General features: G+C 47.7%; 1 protein-coding gene across 7 annotated transcripts in view; it reads left to right on the forward strand.

The window, feature by feature from the left end:
• KCNN3 (potassium intermediate/small conductance calcium-activated channel, subfamily N, member 3) overlaps window positions 1–19,024 on the forward strand; it is a 170,650-nt gene that overhangs the window by 123,809 nt on the left and 27,817 nt on the right. The gene's annotated exons all lie outside the window — the stretch shown is intronic.

Genomic DNA, 19,024 nt, shown 5'->3' on the forward strand with positions numbered 1-19,024 from the left:
GCTCTTGTAGACCTTGGGGGCGTGCCAGCTCTGAAGATTTAGAAGTTCCTCTAGCAAGAAAGCCCCCCTTGGGGCATGGGCTGGGGTGTGCGGGTGCTGACTGTCTCCATTCCCTTTTCCACATAAGTCCTGAGCTTCAGAACTCGACGTCTTTCTAATGTGTTCTAGGATCTTCCAGTTAATCAAATGAGCCAAGGTCTGGGTGCTTTGGCTGTGGCACTGGCAGGCCTGGACCAGCCCCTGAGAGCCTGCCCGGGACTTTGTCACTCTTCACGTGGCCAGAGCCCGCCCCCGGAAGTCCAAGGATGTGTGCCATCTGGACGCCCAAGCTTGTGGAAAGAGGTTAGAGGTTAGAGGCAGCTCCCTCCACAGCCAGGGCCCAAAGCCCCACAGCCAGGCTCCCCAGATGGGTTTGGTTGCCTCTGCCGAGTTAGAATTCTTCCCACTCACCTCCTTGGCATCCCCTCTTCTCCGTGGCAGGGGAAGCTGCCCAACTGGAGCTCCCACGGCCTGCCCTGGAATCCCCACTGCTCTGGGAAACAGTAACAAGAAAACGCCCTCCCAGGGTATTTATTCCATCCGGCTTCTCTTTGTTCTTGGTTACAGAGCAGCCCCCACCTCCCACCCACTCTAACGCTGCCCAGGTGAGACTACAGCTCCGGGCCCTCCTCAACATTGCCTCGCCTGGGGAGCTGCCTGCCTTGAATTCTCTTGGAAGGCAGAACGGAGAGGAGAAAGAACACCCTTCTTCCCTTTGAGGCTCTAGCTGGGACCACTGCCTATGCGGCACTGCACTCCAGGGGGCGCCATTCACATTGACTGCTGTGTGAATGGCACTCCCCGCAGTTCCTGCGCTGCTGTAACAGGGCAGCCCTGGCTCTGGTTCACTCCCTCGTGAAGGTGGCTCCTTGTAATATAGATCCAGGCTCAGATACCCAAGAAAGGGCGCATCCCCAGCAATCTCTCCTATCAACCTTACTGGGCCTTCACTTCAGAGGCATGTGTGTGCTAAGTTTCTTCCATGTCCTAAGCATCCTAGACTCTTCCATGCTAAGAGTAGTGTCCGACTCCGTGAGACCCTATGGAGTGTAGCCCACCAGACTCCTCTGTCCATGGAATTCTCCATACAAGAATTTAGAGTGGGTTGCCATGCCCTCCTCCAGGGGATCTGCCCAACCCAGGGATCGAACCTGCTTCTCGCAGGCGAGTTCTTTACCACTTAGCGCCACCTAAAGGCGTAATAGTGTCAAAGATGGGGCTGAGGAATCCGCCAGACCCAAGCTCACACTTAAATGTTTTTATTTTGTGCAAGTTCCCTCATCTGGCTGAGCCTGAGTTTCCAACTCAGGAAAACAGGCAATGACAATTGCAAACCTTGTTATTGTGAGGATTAAGTGAGATGATACACAGAAAGGTTTGGCCCACATGGTACATGGCTGTCATTTGACAAATGATGATGACTGTTACTTTTTAAAATAAGATTATATACCCAGTCCTACCCACTTCATAGAGTTAGCCCTAGAAATAAAAGATGAGAAATAGATCATCACTAAGGTCTTTGATGAAATATCTTGCAAGAATCCCAACCACTGTTATTCTTGTCTCCGTATATAAAACACTAAGATCCATGAAGCCTCTTTGCTTCCGAACGACACTCTGTGATTGATGTTGGGAAAAGGTTCAACTAGGAGAGAAAAAAACTCCCAGGTGGAAGACCATGGTCCAGGAGGGTGGAACTGAATGAAAACCAAAGACAGCAGCTGTGAGAAACCAGAGGCTCACGGAGGGGAGTGAGATGAGATCAGGTTTAAGCATCACCTCCCCTGGACCGTTGTTTACCCACTGCCTCCTTCCACCGATTCTCAGAGCTTCCTCCTAGTGCCTGACCACTGGGGCTGGCTCCGGACCGTGGAAAAGGGCGAGCCCCAGGAGCAAGCACACGATTAGATCCTGCAGTGGGAGGGACAGAGAGGACCATGGGGCTAAGGGTGCGCTGCAGTGGGGGCTCGATCCAGGAAGGCTTTCCAGAGGAGGTAATTTTCTGGGCCTGAGGGTACTCCAGCCAGAGGGACCAGCACAAGCAGAGCTTAGAGGCTGGGGAGCACAGGGTAGGAGAGGAAGTAAGTAGTTGCTTGCCAGGGGATCAGTGAGGCTGCAGCTGTACTCAAGGTTAGAGTGGTGGGCAGGGGCCAGGCCAGTCTAAGGAGTTTGGATTTAATACTCTATCATAGACAACAGTAACCAACCTTACTTATTTACTTTTTTCTTTTATTCCCATAATGCAGGAACGATGGTTTTGAGATACCCAACTTCTGCTGTGGGTGTGCCATGGGTTGTAAATCATTTCTGCCAGCCTAGCTGGAGTCCCAGCCTGTCTTTTCTGTTGGAGAAAGCAAATCAGAGTATAAGACAGCGAGAGTGATGTTATGATAGTGATAACCTTGAAACTACCTTGTAAATCCTTCTCAAATGTCAACTCTTCAACTACTGTTAGTCCTGGAGAGGTTGTTGGTGTGTCAAAGTGTATCTCCACACTGAGAATGCCTGAGGTATTCTCCATACTGAGGCTGAAGAATAGCCTACCGCCCCCCATTCTAGACTAGTGGGGAGCCACTGGTGGGTTTTGAGTAGGGGAGAGTCCTTTGTCTTGGAAAGACTTCCCTGGCTCCAGTGTGTGAGGGGAGCACAGGATGACTGTGAGTCAAGGAGACTAGTTGGGAGATTGCTGCCATGATGGACATGGGCCAGGATGCCACCTCTATAGCAGTGGCGGAGGTGGTGGCGGGGATGGGAGTGAGGAACAGATTTGAAAGAAGTAGAGGAGGCTCTTCCCTGTTGGTCCAGTGGTTAAGACTCTGTGCTCCCAAGAGCAGGGAGCACGGGCTCCATCCCTGGTTGGGGAACTAAAATCCTGAATACTGCATGTTGTGGCCAAAAAGGAGAAAGAACTAAAGGAGCCCAAATTGACACTACAACTCACTGTATGTGGGGTGATGGTGGAAGAACTCTGCGAACACTCCAGCGTCCTGGAGTAGCCGGGCGATGTTATTGCCCACAGATAGGAAATGCAGGAGGAAGAGGATGGATCTGGAAGGATCTGGGCACAGGGAGGGGCAGGTGATGAGCAGGGTTCAGATAAGCTGAATTAATTTACCTGCTGTCCCCTGGATATGTCCCATGTTGGAAGCTGGGTCCACGGGTTGGATGGTCAGAGGGCAGGTTTGCTTTGGTTTCAGAGGCCTAGAAGAGCTTCCTAGGTGGTGCTAGTGGTAAAGAATCCACCTGCTGGTGCAGGAGACACAGGAGATGTGGATTCGATGCCTGGGTTGGAAGATGCCCTGGAGTGGGGAATGACAACCCACTCCGGTATTTTTACCTGGGAAATTCCATGGACAGAGAAGCCCGGTGTGCTACAGTCCATGGGGTTGCACAGAGCTGGACACGACTAAGCAACTGAGCACACACACAGACACACAGAGAGGCCTGGGGGTGGCAGCTGAAACCTCCGCTGGAAGAGCAGAGGGCAGAGGTCTCCGGGCCCTGGGAGGACATGCACATGTGGTCTTATTCTGGTGCAGTCCTCCCCACTTCATCCCAGGAGTCTGACTCTGGGGGGGCTTCCCAGAGCAGGGACTCCGAGCTGTTTTATCTCCTGATATTGGTATCTGACCACCCAGTAGGTACAGGATATAAGCTTGCTGGATAAGCAAAACCAAGCTGAGGCGAAGAAAGACTGGTGGCCCCACAGAGACTGTCAGCTCATTGGAGGCAGGAGCCCCTCCCTTTGTGGGGAGCCTCTCCTCACAGGAGAGGGTGAGGAAGAGATTGAGCCAGGGAGAGGAGCAGAGAGGGGAGAGACAGAGGGATGTGAGGGGGCTGTTTCAAAGGAGGGAGGGGAGAAAGCGGGTGAGAGAGAAGACAGACAAATAGGCAATGGAGAGGAAGACAGAGAAGGGGGAAGAAGGGAAACAAGGGCCCAGGCAGCGGGCGGCGGTGTGGCCAGTGGAGCCAGCCTGTCCATACTGCTCTGCTCGACAAGGCCCAGCGCTGGTGCTTGGAGAGAGCACCTTTTACTCGCCCTGCCTCTCCCTCCATGTCCTCCCATCTCCTCACCTGGCACATCCCCTCCCTCCCTGCACTCCAGCCTCACCCCTGCTCATCCTGGGGGGCTCTGTGTAAAGGTTGCGACCTCAGAGGGTGTCCCCGCTTAGCGCCGCATGCTGCCTGTCAGCATGTGTCAGGCAGCGTTCTCTAGCTTTTGTGTTGCTGGGTGTCAGCCTCCTTCACTGGACTGTAAGTGCCCTGAAGTCGGTGCCAAGGCACGTAGTAAGGGCTCACTGACAGTTGTTGACCGAATGAAGTCTCCTGGTGAGCCCCAGTGCCTGCCAGATGCTGCTCAGGCTCTTATATTTGTTATCTCACCTAACCATCAGCATGATCCCATGGGAGATGTTTTACATTTTGTTTTATGGAAGGAAAGCCCAAGGCGTGGAGAGACGAGCTCCTTACCCAGGTCATACAGAGAACAGATGGCAGGGCTGGGGTCTGAACGCTCATCCCGTCTCCTCCACGCCACCTCCAAAGAGCGTGGAAGACACGCTTCCCATGGGAACAGTGCTTCTTCCAAGCATATTGTTTTTCTCCATTTTCATGCATTTTATTAAACATTTCCAAATCAGGAAACATGGAAATATTTTTTAATAAGAAGAAAGAAAACATTGCAAATAGAGAAACTGACTCAGAAGGCTTTGCCAGATGAACCATCTGGTTTTTAATAACCATTCAAAGAGGTTGACAGTACTCCCCTTTGCGAAGAAAATGGACTGTGGAAGGAATGGCAGCTGGCCTCCCTCAAGTGCTGCAACCATTTGCAAAGTAGGGAAGTCGAACAAAACTTCTCAGCCAAACATGGGGAGGGAGAGACCCCAGGGAAGACAAACACACCCCAAGAAAAGCTGAGCTGATGTTCTTGTTCAGACTTCCCCGTAGAGAGGCTGCACCCAGATGTATGACACCAGCCAGATGTCCCGAGTCTCCCAATTTGGCGAAAGTCTCTGAAGAAAGCTACCAGAGAGACATGCAGGCCACCACCTCTGAGACAGAAAGCCATGCCCGCTATGTTCACAGAAAAACCACAAGCCGCTTCTGTTTGGTGACACTCCACAACTTGTTTGTTGGAGTTGTCTGTTTTGGTGGTGATGGTTTTCTTCCCTTTTAAAAATAACCAGAGGCTTTGCACCCATGCTGGGAGTTCTTGGGGCTGGAAATAAAAGACTGGATTTAGATTTGCCTTGGAAAGATTCAGGGCTGTCGCCTTGAATTACCTGGTGGAGGGAAACATCCTTACTTCCCTAAATTCAAAGCCAACTCTTTAAAAAATAGGGCATCGACTACAGAAATGAGACAGATGAGCGAGTGACTTCACAGATGCTTGTGTCGTCAGACACGTGGCCCAGGAGGCTGATGATTAGCCCTGGGCCTCCAGGGCCATTTATTTCATATTATAAGATGTTTAGAAGGGAAATTGTTTTTAAGAAAAGAAAAAACTTTTTTTTTGGTTTGGTCTTGATGTGAATTCACCTGTAGCTAGAATAATGGAGTAACCCTAAAGTCACCATAATAAGCCATTTACTGAGCAGCTGACTTTGAATTTCAGTGACACTCTTTCATGTACCTCAAGCATTTCTCAAATCCTCCTAAACAAAGGCTCATAAGATACTTAAAAATGGCAGTTTTCTCCCCAAGGTTGGAATCAAATGCCCTTGCATGCTGAGGGCACTTGGTAATTAGGGCTTGATTATATTGGCAACCAACATAAAGGCGGAGGTAAGGATGGGAGTAAAACCCAGGACTCCATGAAAATGTCTTCTGTTAGGTAGAACTTCTCAAGCCCCCTGATCCAAGCCGGTACTTACTCGCCAGTCCCCTGGCAAACTGTCCTGCTGGTGGGGACTAAGCAGGGGCTCCAGTGAGCTAGGACAGGCTGGCATCCACAGACACTGTCGCCACGCCCCTCCCCATGCCCTGCTCACTGCAGCCACCCTTTCTCGAATCAGAAAACAGATAGGTTTCTGGCCCAGCTTATTTACTCACTTGCTGTGAGACGTTAGGGAGGTTGCCTAGTCTCCTGATCTTCTCATTGTTTTATTATAAAATTGGAGTAACAGCTCCTACCCCACTGACCTTGTCCTGCTGGCTTGTAATTAAAACAACATAGGATCACTAATTCATTCATTCAGCAAATATTTCTTTGTCTACTTTGTAGTAGACAAAGTAGAAAAAGTCTTTTTCTTCATGAAGCTTGCATTCTTTTTTTTCTTTAAAATAAATAAATATATATATATATATTTTTTTTTATTTATCTGGATGTGCCACGTCTTAGTTGCAGCATGTGGAATCTAGTTCCCTTACCAGGGATCGAACCCTGGCCTCCTGCATTGGGAACACAGCGTCTTGGCTACTGGACCATAAGGGATATCCCTGAAGCTGTTATTCTAACAGGTATCGACAGTCAATTCACACAAAAATAAGCCAAATGTATATTATGTCGGGGGTGATATTCACATGGAGAAAAGTGACGCAGGAGAGGAAGGTGGGGTGTGGTGGGGTTAGGGCAGCAGTATTTGTAATAGATTAGGCAGGGAGCACCTTCCTGAGAAGTTGACTTTGAGCAAAAGCCTGCAATTAATTGAGGTGAGAGCCTTCCAGATACAAGGAATGGCAGGGATCCAAACTCTGAGATGGAGTGAAGCTGGGCTACAGAAGGAGCTGTACAGACAGCAGACGGCAGGAACAGTGGGTGAGGGGCAGCTCCTAGGACATGGGGTCAGAGGGGTCCCAGTGCCGTGGGGGAGGGTTCTTGAGACACATGCCGACTTTGGCTTTGGTCTGAGGGACACAGGTGACATGGTCTGTCATACTGTCTTGCAAGCACCATTCTAGTTGCTGTTAGTGGGCGGGGCGTGGGGGTTGTATAGGCAGAAGCAGGGACATCAGTTAGGTGACTGCTGCAGTGGTCCAGGTGAGGAGGTAGGCCTGCACCAGATGGTGGCAGCAGCGGTGGGGGGCTGGCCGTATTCTGGACGTGACTGAAGATGAGGCAGACAGGATTTGATAGTGATAAGGGATTGACACACACATCACCAGGCAGAAGGGCTGTGGTCAGCCCACAGCAGGGGGTCAAGGATGAGTGAAAGGAGAACCTGGGAGCAATGAATGACTGTTTTCCTATGGGGCGGCGTCTGCTGCCTCTTCTCCCTCCATGTCCCCTTGGGGCTGCGCTTGTCGCGGGGACAAAACTCCAGGTGGGGATGCTCCAGGTGGGAGGCTCTCCAAGAAGCAGTCACATACCTTTATGTGTATCATATGTTCCAGTGGACAAAGCCCTTCTACATTCACTCCTCGCCACAATCTTATGAGATAGTCAGGGCAGACATTATTACACCCTGATTCCCTAAAGAAGAAACAGATTCTGAGACAGTAATTTGTTCAAGGTCACAAAGCCATTAGGGCAGGAAAGGTAGCCCTTCAGCTCCAGATGCTGCATTCTTTCAGCTATGGAAAGGCCAGACTTATCACACAAGAGGGCACAATAATAGCCAACATTTTTAGTGCAGCTATGTGCCAGGCACTATTCTAATGGTTTAGAAATATCAGCTCATTTAACCCTAAAGGTAGCTCTGTGCCAGTTGGTACAAGTATTGTTATTGTTGTTCAGTTGCTAAGTCATGTCTGACTCTGCCACCCCATGAATTACAGCAGGCCAGGCTTTCTATACATCACTATCTCCCTGAGTTTGCTCAAACTCATGTCCATTGAGTCAGTGATGCCATCCAACCATCTCATCCTCTGTCACCCCCTTCCCCTCTTGCCCTCAGTCTTTCCCAGCATCAGGGTCTTTTCCACTGAATCAGCTCTTTGCATCAGGTGACCAAAGTATTGGAGCTTCAGCTTCAGCATCAGTCCCTCCAATGAATATTCAGGGTTGATTTCCTTTAGGATGGACTGGTTAGATCTCCTTCCTGTCCAAGGGACTCTCAAGAGTCCTCTCCAACGCCACAGTCTGAAAGCGTCAATTCTTCTATGCTCAGCCTCCCAGATAGCTCAGTTGTTAAAGATTCCACCTGCAATGCAGGAGACCCCAGTTTGATCCCTGGGTTGGGAAAATCCACTGGAGAAGGGATAGGCTACCCACTCCAGTATTCTTGGGCTTCCCTTGTGGGTCAGCTGGTAAAGAATCCACCTGCAATGCGGGAGACCTGGGTTTGATCGCTGAGTTGGGAAGATCCCCTGGAGAAGGGAAAGGCTACCCACTCCAGTATTCTGGCCTGGAGAATTTCATGGACTGTATAGACCATGGGGTCGCAAAGAGTCGGATACGACTGAGCGACTTTTCACTTTCACTTTCAGCCTTCTTTATGGTCCAACTATCACATCCATACATGACTGCTGGAAACACCATAGCTTTGACTATATGGACCTTTGTTGGCAAAGTGATGTCTCTGTATTTTAATACACTGTCTAGGTTTGTCACAGCTATGCTTCCAGGAAGCACGTGTCTTTTATCCCCTTTTATAGATAAGAAAAGTGAGGACAAGGTCATGCAGATACTACAGAGTAAAACCCAGACTCAAACATAGGTAATTCACCATGACACCTAACAATGGTCCACACCAGTCGTCTCCTACCAGAGATAGTGTGTGGGCAGCAAATGGAGGGTGCAGAAGCTGAGTGGTGTGGGGTTAGAGACAGAGGGCCCACATTGACTTGGATGGGTTTTGAGCTGCTTCTTTAAAGGTCACTTAGAAGGGATCAGTGAAGACATGGCAGGCAATACAGAAGCAGGAAAGGTATGAGGCGAGCTTGGAGCCCAGCAACATTGAAGAGGAGGCCAGAAGAAGCAGCCAAGAAGGATGGTCAGAACAGGAGGAAAGCAGAACGAGTCACTGAAGATGCCAAGAGGACTGTTCTGAGGAGGGGAGTGCCAACAGGCTCCAAGGCCGCCAAAGGGTTGAGTCAGGTACATGTTGGGTTTTCACTGGAGAACTGAATAAGCACAGGGGCTTGGGGCTAGGGCCTAACTGTACAAAGGTGGGGAATACTAGAAGATGAAGACAAAGAATCTTGTCTTCAAGATTTGATTTGATTCCTGAAAATTTTCCAACAAGCAAACCAGATCCAGGATAAATGACTAGAGCCATCAAATCACTAAGATCCATGTGAAAAGAGCGAGGTCACAGCTACTGTCAAAAAGCTGAGTTCTTATGAATAGTGAGAACCAACCCAAGACCAGGGAACTTGGCAGCCACTTTCACAAAAGATTTTCTGCCAGAGAGAACAGCTGAAGTCACTTTAACATGCGTCACTGAATTACTAAAGCAACTTAACTTTCACAAGGGGACAGGAAAAGCAAGAAGCAGGCCATATTCATTCCACAAGTATTTACTAAGCACCTTTTATGTGTTAGGCTCTGAGAAGGTACCTAGAAAAGGCTACAAAGAGCTAACTCCAGGGTTGGACAAAAAGGCCAATGGAACAGAGTAGAGAACCCAGAAATAGCTTCACTTTCACATATAATCTATATGACAGAGGTAGCATTCTCAGTGGAGAAAGGATGAACTGCTCATTAAGTGGATTTGGGATAGTCGGACATGACTGAAGCAACTTAGCAGCAGCAGCAGCAGCATATAAAAAATGAAGTTGTATCCCTATCTCACACCATACATAAAATCAATTCTAGCTGAACTGAAGACAAATATGAAAAGCAACATTTAGAAACATTTAAAAGAAAGTCTTAAAACTGCAGATAGGAAAGGATTTCTTTAACAAATTATACAAGTCACCAATTATAAATTTTTTTGTTTTTTGTTTTTTTTTTTACCAATTATAAATTAAAATGATAAATTCAGCTACAGTAAAATTTAAAACGTCTGTTCATCAAAAATACTATAAAGAAAAATAATACTATAAAGAAAGTAAAAAGACCTGGCATAAACTGGGAGAACATATTTGCAACATACAAACTGACAAAGTTTTTATCTAAAATATATAAAGAACTCTTATAATGAATTAGAAAAAAAGACAAAAATAAACCAATAGAAAAATGAAAAAAAGTCATGACTAGTACTTTACAGAAGAGGAAATATGAGTGACCAATAAACATATAAATCGACACTCAGATTTCATCAGGAAAATGTAAAGTAAAAGCATGATGCAATACCAATTTGCCCATTAGTTTGGCAAAAATTAAAGTCAGATGACAGTATGTTGGTAAAGACATGGAGTTACAGGAACATGTGTCCACTACTGGTAGAAACCTAATTTTTACTGTGTTTTGGAAAAGAACATGACATTTTCAAATGACATTAAATATGTACAAACCAGTAAATCCACTCTTAAGTAAGTGTCCCAGAGAAACTCTTAAACAACCAGGAGCCGTGATTAAGAATGTTTGTAGCGGTATTGCCCATTAGAGGCAAACCCTGGAAACCACCCACGTGGCCATCGATAGGTGAATGGATAAGGGATGGTGTAGTAATATGATGGAACGCAGTACAGTAAGGAGAATACATTATAGTCACAAATATCAACATATATGTTGAGTGGCAAAAGGCAATTCAGAGAAAAGTTCATTGTATTAGTTATCTGCATGCATGAAATTGCTTCAGTCATGTCTGACTCTTTGCGACTCTGTGAATGGTTGCCTGCCAGGCTCCTCTGTCTGTGGGATTCTCTAGGCAAGAATACTGGAGTGGGTTGCCATGCCCTCCTCCAGGGGATTTTCCCGACCCCGGGATTGAACCTGCATCTCTTACGTCTCCTGCATGGGCAGGTGTGTTCTTTATCATTAGTGCCACCTGGAAGCCCCGTTTGTTATCTACTGCTGTGTAACAAGTTGCCCTGTAACTTACCAGCTTAACACAGCAAACATTTTCACCCTCATAGTAGCTCCGTGTCAGGAATTCAGGGACGTCTTAAATGGGTACCTCCGGCTCAAGGTCTCTCATGAGATTATGGTAGTCTGTCGTCTCACCTCAAGGCTTGACTTAAGGGGTTTCTGTTTCCAAGCTCACTCATGTGGTTGTGGGCAGGCTGAGGTCCCCCACCACATGTGTGGCTTCTCCCAGGGGAGAGTATTCAAAAGAGATCAAAGTAGAGATCTCTGAGACAGAAGCCACAGTCTTCTCATAAGCAAACCTTAGACGTGACAGCCGTATTCTGCCATGTTCTATTCCTTAGAAACAAGTTGCTAGGTCCAGCCCACACTTGAAAGGAGGGGATTACAAACGTGTGTGAATACCCCAGGAGAAGGAATGCTGCTGCAGCTACTGCAGTCGTGTCCGACTCTGTGAGACCCCATAGACGACAGCCCTTTAGGCTCCTCTGTCCCTGGGATTCTCCAGGCAAGAATATTGGAGTTACTGGGGGTCATTTTAGAGGTTGCCTATCCCACTCTTACAGTATGATTTCATTTTATGAAATTCAGAGATAAGCGAAACTAAATTAGATATTGTTTAGGTAGGTATACATACCTAAGTAAAAGCAGTGAGGAGTTTGGGATTAACATATACACACTTCTATATATAAAATAGATAACAAGCAAGGATCTACTGTATAGCACAGGGAACTATACTAAATATTTTATAATAACCTATAAGGGAAAAGTAACTGAAAAAGAACATACATAATATGAATATATATGTATATGACTGAATCACTTTGCTGTACACCTGAAATGAACACAACATTGTAAATCTATACTTCAATTAAATTAAAAAAATTTAAAGGAAAACCACTGTAAAGAAAAGCAAGAACATGATAAATGTGAAATTCAGGATGTCAGTGATCTCTGGGGAGATTTGGGAGGCTGAAGGTGGTCAGAACGCACAAGCAGGGGCAATAGGACAGTGAGTTCCAGGATGCTTATTTTATTTTCAGGCTTCATAACAATTTTATGTTATGTATATTTATGTTTTTTTTTCCTTAGGTTTAGTTTCATTTTGATATTATGGAAGTTACAGCTGCATACACTTAGACTCAGTTGTTTTGTGGTATTTGCTATCCACCACCCGTTTTTCCCATTTATGCTTCTCCAGGAGTAGCTACATTTACCTCCTTTTGCTAACTAATTGTAAAATTTACCTCCACGTTTCTTCATGACATGCTCATATTGCTGTTTTTCGGTGCTGCAGTTTCAGCATCATCTGTCCCCTTCCTTATCTTATCCTAAGATAAGGATTTAGCTCCCTTTCCTTCCCTCCAACTCTTCCTGTCACTCCAGTACTCTTGCCTGGAAAATCCCATGGACGGAGGAGCCTGGTAGGCTGCAGTCCATGGGGTCGCAAAGAGTCAGACACGACTAAGTGACTTCACTTTCACTTTTCACTTTCATGCATTGGAGAAGTAAATGTCAACCCACTCCAGTGTTCTTGCCTGGAGAATCCCAGGGATGGGGGAGCCTGGTGGGCTGCCGTCTATGGGGTCGCACGGAGTCGGACATGACTGAAGCGTCTTAGCAGCAGCAGCAGCAACTCTTCCTGTATCCCACCCCCATTCCCCTTTCATCATTATATCACTATGTTGGTTAGATCAGTAATCAGTGTTTACATTACTCAGCCAACGCTAATTTGACTCTATTCAGAGCTAAGCCTTGTAGTAAAGGACAACTTTTCCTTTCCTGCAGAACTTTTTTGTTTTTCCTGGTTAATTATCATGTTTGCTCATTTGCTTAGTTTGCTGTGTATTTATCACTAATTTTGCTTGAGACTCTGGTGGTTGTTTACATTTCTTCTCAGTGTGTTCGGGCCCTGCAGGTTTTCTATCAATTACGTCTTCTTGGAGAAATACCTCCCAGAGTCATCTGAGCTGCTCCTGTCTGGACAGGTTGTTCTCCATGCCTGCGTGACCGTCACGCAGGGCCTCCAGGTACCGTCGCCCTGGGCCTGTCTCCTCTGCGGATCCCCACTTTTCTCCACCTCAGGGCTTCCTCCTGGGTTTACTCCTTTGTTTGGGTGATGCTTGCCCTCCTGTAGCTTCAGAAGAAAGGGGGCTGAGGACGCACGTCTTTGAAAGCCTTGGCTGGTTTGGAGATCATTTTCCTTCAGAATTTTGAAACCTTTATTCCATGGCCTTCTGGCTTCCAGTGTTTCTGTGAAAAAGTCCAAAGTCACTCTGACATCTGATTCTTTGTTTGACCTCTCTTTCTCTGGAAGCACCATAGCATCTTTCCTCTTCCCACTGGTGGTGTGAAATTTCACATAATGTGTCTTGCTGTGAGTCTATTTCCATCCACTATGCTGGGAACAGTGGGCCCTTGATCTAGAAACGTGTGTCCTTCAGCTCTGGGAAATCTTTTAATGATATCTTCAATGATTACTTCTTGCCCTCTTTTCCTTCTTTCACCTCCTCCTTTTTTTTTTTGCCAGTTCTCTGTTTCTGAAACAGTGTTTGAATTGGTAGACTAATTCACTAATTTTCTCCTATTTTCCTCTCTTTCTCTTTTTCTGCCTTTTGGGAGACTCCCTCTATTTATCTTCCAGCCCTGTGGGAGGACTTTCTTGGTATATGCCATCCTTGTCTCATGGTTCAATATCTCATTTATCTCTCTTAAGATATTAATTACAGGATTTGTTTCAAGAGTTCTTCTCTGTTAATTGTCTGTGATCCAGAGTCCTTTTCCTTTGTTTGTTTAATTGACTGATTTGGTCTGTGTGTTTAATATTTGAGACTTTCCTCAGATGTCTGGGGATTCCTGGTTGTCCACTTATTTTTAAAAGCAGGAAACTAAAACTGAGAGTTGTAGAGGGATAAGCTGTGCTGTGCTTAGACACTCAGTCATGTCTGACTCTTTGCAACCCCATGGACCATAGCCCACCAGGCTCCTCTGTCCATGGGATTCTCCAGGCAAGAATACTAGAGTGGGTTCCCATGCCCTTCTCCAGGGGCTCTTCCCAACCCAGGAATCAAAACCAGATCTCCCGCATTGCAGGCAGATTCTTTACCATCTGAGCCACTGGGGAAGCCCAAGAATACTGGAGTGGGTAGCCTATCCCTCCTCCAGGGGACCTTCCCAACCCAGAAATCGAACTGAGGTCTTCTGCATTGCAGGTGGGTTCTTCACCAGCTGAGGGAAGCCCAGACGGATATGAGGAGGAAGCAAAAATAGCATCTACCATTTTTACCCAGTCATACAATCTTCCATATCTATCATTTATTTCAAAAATATTAAAAGCAAAAAAAACCATAGTCCACACTCTAATGATAAATTAATAACTATACTAACCCTAAAAACATGCCCACAGCTTTTCCTCTTTAGCTCTTAAGGAAAAACTTGGGATTTCTTTTCTCAAAAAAATTCTGTATCGCAAAAAATATGAGATTAGTACGTGAATTTGTGGCAAGTGTAAACCACTCTAAAATTGTGAGTAGATTTGGAAACAATTTCTCCCTCCTCTCCACTCCCACAGTCCTGAATCAGCCACCCGGCTCTCTCACTCATCACTTCCTGCTTGGTGAGTTGCCTGTGTGTTTTATCTCCATGACAATGCTCCAAGCCACGGGAAAGTAGGGTGCATGTCCGGTTCATCCCGTATCTTCTATAGCCCCTGTCAGGAGGGAGATCTTCAAAGTTGGACAAACAATGAATGAATAACATCCTCAAGATCCCCTTTTCCTCTTCTCAGCACGCATAATTAACACCAGAGGATTTTAAATGGTGAATGAAAAAGAAACCCACAAGATCATAAGGAGAATTTAGAGAAAAATAAAGCAGGAAATCACACCTCAACTTTAAGAAGAGAGACAGATGACTGGTTGCTGTTATTTAATCCACTCTGAGGTCTAATCTCTTTACCTCGGAGTCCACCCACTTATGAGTAGGATGGGTCAAGGTCCTGAGGGCAGCCGAGCAGTTTGGGAACACAAGTTTAAGCAAGGAAAGAAGGACTTTGGAAACCTACATGCACAGCCAATAAGTCAATCAGCCAATTAAATCCACAAAGGACAGGCTGCAAATTAAGTCCAAACCCCATGGTTTGGCATTCAGGTTTCTCCATTGCCTATCCCTGGACACCTGCAAACTCCCTGTCTGGGGCCTGCCTTCTTTAATCAGCCTTGCATGTAGCTGCTAGAATCATTCTCAGATACCAAGTGTCCCATATCCCTTCTTTGTCCTGGAAATGACAGATTTCTCTCATCCCTGCATCAGATAGTTCTCCAGCCCAAATACCAAGACATCTTCATCCTTCCCTTCATCTTCGTCCTTCCCTTCATCTTTGTCCTTTCCTTCATCTACTTCTCTCCCTTACTGGGACCCTCCACCCACTGCACTTGTAAATTTCTGCCACCGTATTTTTCTGTACATTTTTTCCTCAGACTGGTAACACTTACCACTCTCAGCAATAACAGTAATTGTTGACATTTAGTGTGCACTTACTCTGGGCTGGGCACTGTGCTAATATTGCTGGTGGATTATTTTCCTTAATCCTCCTATCAGCAGATAAAGAAACTAGGTCACAGAGAGGTTAAGTCATTTGCCCACAGCCATTGAGCTACTTAAGGTAGAGCTGGGGCTTGAAGCCAGGCGAGCTAAGCTCAAGATCACAGGTTCACCTCCTGTCTAGGCACTGCCTTGAATCACCGTCCTCAGATCTGACCCCTTCCAGGAAACGTCTGATGAACTGAAGACCCTGACTTTGCAACATGTGTTTACGCGTTGCTGGCTTGTGGCATGGAGCCATCTTTAAGTCTTCACCCTTCTGTGCCCCTACATTCAGTCTGTCACTGAGTCTTGCCACTTCAGTCTCTGAAGTGCATCCCTGGATGGAAGGAGTCCCCACCAACACCTCAGCACAGGCCCTGAGAGGCGGGGTTGTTGCAGGAAGGCAGACCCCTTCCAGGGCCTGAAACTGGGCTCTTGTCTAATACTCGGAAATGAATTATCCGAGACACATGTGCTGACAAAGCAAGAGATTTTATTGGGAAAGGGCACCCGGGTGGAGAGCAGTAGGGTAAGGGAACCCAGGAGAACTGCTCTGCCGTGTGGCTCGCAGTCTCGGGTTTTATGGTGATGGGATTAGTTTCCAGGTGGTCTTTGGCCAATCATTCTAATTCAGAGTCTTTCCTGGTGGTGCACGCATCGCTCAGCCAAGATGGATGCTAGCGAGAGGGATTCTGGGAAGTGGACGGACACGCGATGTTTCCTTTAGACCTTTCTCGAACTCTTCCGGTTGGTGGTGGCTTATTGGTTCCATATTCCTTATCAGGATCTCCTGTCATAAAACAACTCACGAAAATGGTTACTGTGGTGCCTGGCCAGGGTGGGCGGTTTCAATCAGTGTGCTTCCCCTAACAGGGTCCCCACCGTTCTTCCCAGCCAAAGAGCAGCAGGCTGTGAGTGGAGGGGACTACATCAGCCCGAGGGCCTGGCAGAGCCCCAGGGCTCTGGGGAATGGGAAGGGAAGAGTGGCTGCCTGTCCAAGGCCACGTCAGACCTGGGATGGGGCTGGAGCACCAGGGCAGGCCACACTCCATCTTGGGGATCAGATTTGGACATCATCAGCCTATGCTACTCCAGGATAGCCAGGTGAGCAGACACAGGCCCAGCCCTGGGGAGATGAGGGCAACTGGGCAGAGTAGGCAGCCAGGGTGCCCTTAGGGTAGCAACAGAGTGTTACTGGGGAGCCAGCAGAGCAGGTAGGGGAGGGGAGGGAAAGCATCTTCTCAGCTGAGCTTTGGGAGGGGATGTCTGCTCTTCAGGCGCCCCCTGGAGTTCCGGGCATGCTCCCATGTGCACAGCTATGAAAGGCTAAAATCACCCTCCTCTGACTGCTGGCGGAGCCTCAAGTTGCAGCTGAATAGCCCCCTAATGATGTGCTTACCGGGGTCTGCTCAGGCCAGGCTCAGATGTGCGGTGAAGGCTGCCTCTTGCACCTCCATCCTGGCTTTGCCATTTGCTCCCCACCTGGCTACCCCACCCCAGGGCTGCATTTTTTAAACCTCCCGTTCACCACCCAACAGACCACTCATCCCAGTGGGCCATGTCATCTTGTCATTTGGCTGCTCAAGGACCTGGAATCATTTCCAAGGCCTCTAAGACCAAATCCAAGCCTCTTACCCTGGAATTCAAGGCCTTCCCAAATCAGACCCTTTGTCTCCACGGCTCCCTCATCACCTGCTCCTGGAGCCCAGGTGTCCTCATGTTGCTAAATCTTCCTTACCATTCCCCCATGCACACAGCAGTCGTCTCCACCTCTCTGGTGCTGAGGGAAGAGTGAAGAGAGCATGGGCTTTACTTTGGTTACGTCCTGTGTGTTTTGGGGCAAGTCGCTCAATGTCTCTGTGCTTCCAGTTGCTTACCTGTAAAAATACATTACAAGATGTTGTGAGAATTAAAGTGTTTGTATACAAAGTACTAGCCACAGGGTAGGTTGTACTGTGTGGCTCCAACTAATATAGTGCGAGTCAATAAATATACTAAGCAGCTTCAACCAACTCTTTGCAACCTCATGGCCTGTAGCCTGCCAGGTCCCTCTGTCCACAGAATTTTCTAGGCAAGGATACTGGAATGGGTTGCCATGCCTTCCTCCAGAGGATCTTCCCGACCCTGGGACTGAACGTGCATCTCCTGCTTCTCCTGCATTGGGAGGCGGGTTCTTTACCACTAGCACCACCTGGGAAGCCCCATGAGTTAATAAATGAAATCCATATTACTGTGCCCTTGGCTTTCACCACTCACACGCCCTCCACCTCCTTTCTCACCGTCAGGCTTCTCCCGGCTTTTAGGCTCCTCTCCAGATGCATCTGTATCTGCAGCCTTTCCAGCACACCTGACTTGGGGTGGGGGTAAGGGAAAGAAGAACAACATTGGCCAGTTGCCCACTGGGCGCCAGGCCGTGTGGGGGACGTGGAGAGCGCTGACAGTAGCAGCGAATACTTTCTGAGGGTGTCCTGTACTCAGCCCTGTCCCAAGCATGCATGTAAGCCTTGTTGGTAACTCAGTTCTATGGATTAAGGCTCCTAAATGACTTTCTGCTCTATCCAACCAGGGTGGTTTGGTCCCCCTGGCCGTATCTCATTTTTCCCATCCAGTGGCCTCCAAGAGGCTGATGGTAAGAGTTTATCCAGGAGTGATGTCCGTGTCGTTCAGGCTTATCCTGTGAGAGAACATTTTGAGAAAAACACCCACCTTCATTCATCTGCCCTGCCACCCCAGGTGCCGCCAGGCCCACCTGCTGTACTCACGCTGGGCCCTAGCTTTTCACAAAGCTATTTCCTCTGCCCAGAACACCCTTCCCCTGGTCCGCCTGGAAAACTCCAGCCTCTGACCAACCCTCCTACATTGGGGTCAAGATCATTGTCTTTTCCCTCCTGCCCTCCGGGTGCCTTGTCCTTACTCTTCCTCAAATGTCTACATGCTTAAAATGGGCCCTTCCCCTGGGCTGAGAAGCCTAAAGGCAGAGCTGGTATCCTGTTCATCCTTCTATTTCAGTATTTGACACAGAGCCTGGCACACAGCGAGCCTTGGTGTTTGGGGATGAAGGGAGGGACGTGAGGGATGGGGTAGAATGAGTATCGGGCAGAGGGAATGGTGGGGATATGTTTCCAGCTAGTTTCTCCCAGGGCAGGACAGCCACGAGCCTCCGTCCAGCTCAGAAGAGGAGGCCATGCCCCCACGAAGACTCTGGAAACTTCCCTGGAAACAGGTTCAAAAGAACCCCAGCTGCCGCAGCCTCCCTCCAGACACCAGGGAGGTGCCAGTCTTTGGGCTCCATCAACCTTCTTACGGGAAATTGCTAAATGTGTTTGGTGATTTTTTTTGACATTTTCCCTGTTCAGGAGCTTGTGATTTCAGATTAATCACATCCACATACATTTAGACTGTCAGCTTGGAAGGGAAAAATCTAAATTTTATTACTGCATGATTTCATCCAAAGCCATTTTACCAAAAAGGACGTCTGCAATATGGCAATATGGTGCAAATCATGACAAAACATTTTACTGCCGGGACCAAGCTCATGGGGAGGCG

Source organism: Bison bison, unplaced genomic scaffold (assembly GCF_000754665.1).
Source record: "Bison bison bison isolate TAMUID 2011002044 unplaced genomic scaffold, Bison_UMD1.0 scf7180017864093, whole genome shotgun sequence".
NCBI lineage: Eukaryota > Metazoa > Chordata > Mammalia > Artiodactyla > Bovidae > Bison > Bison bison.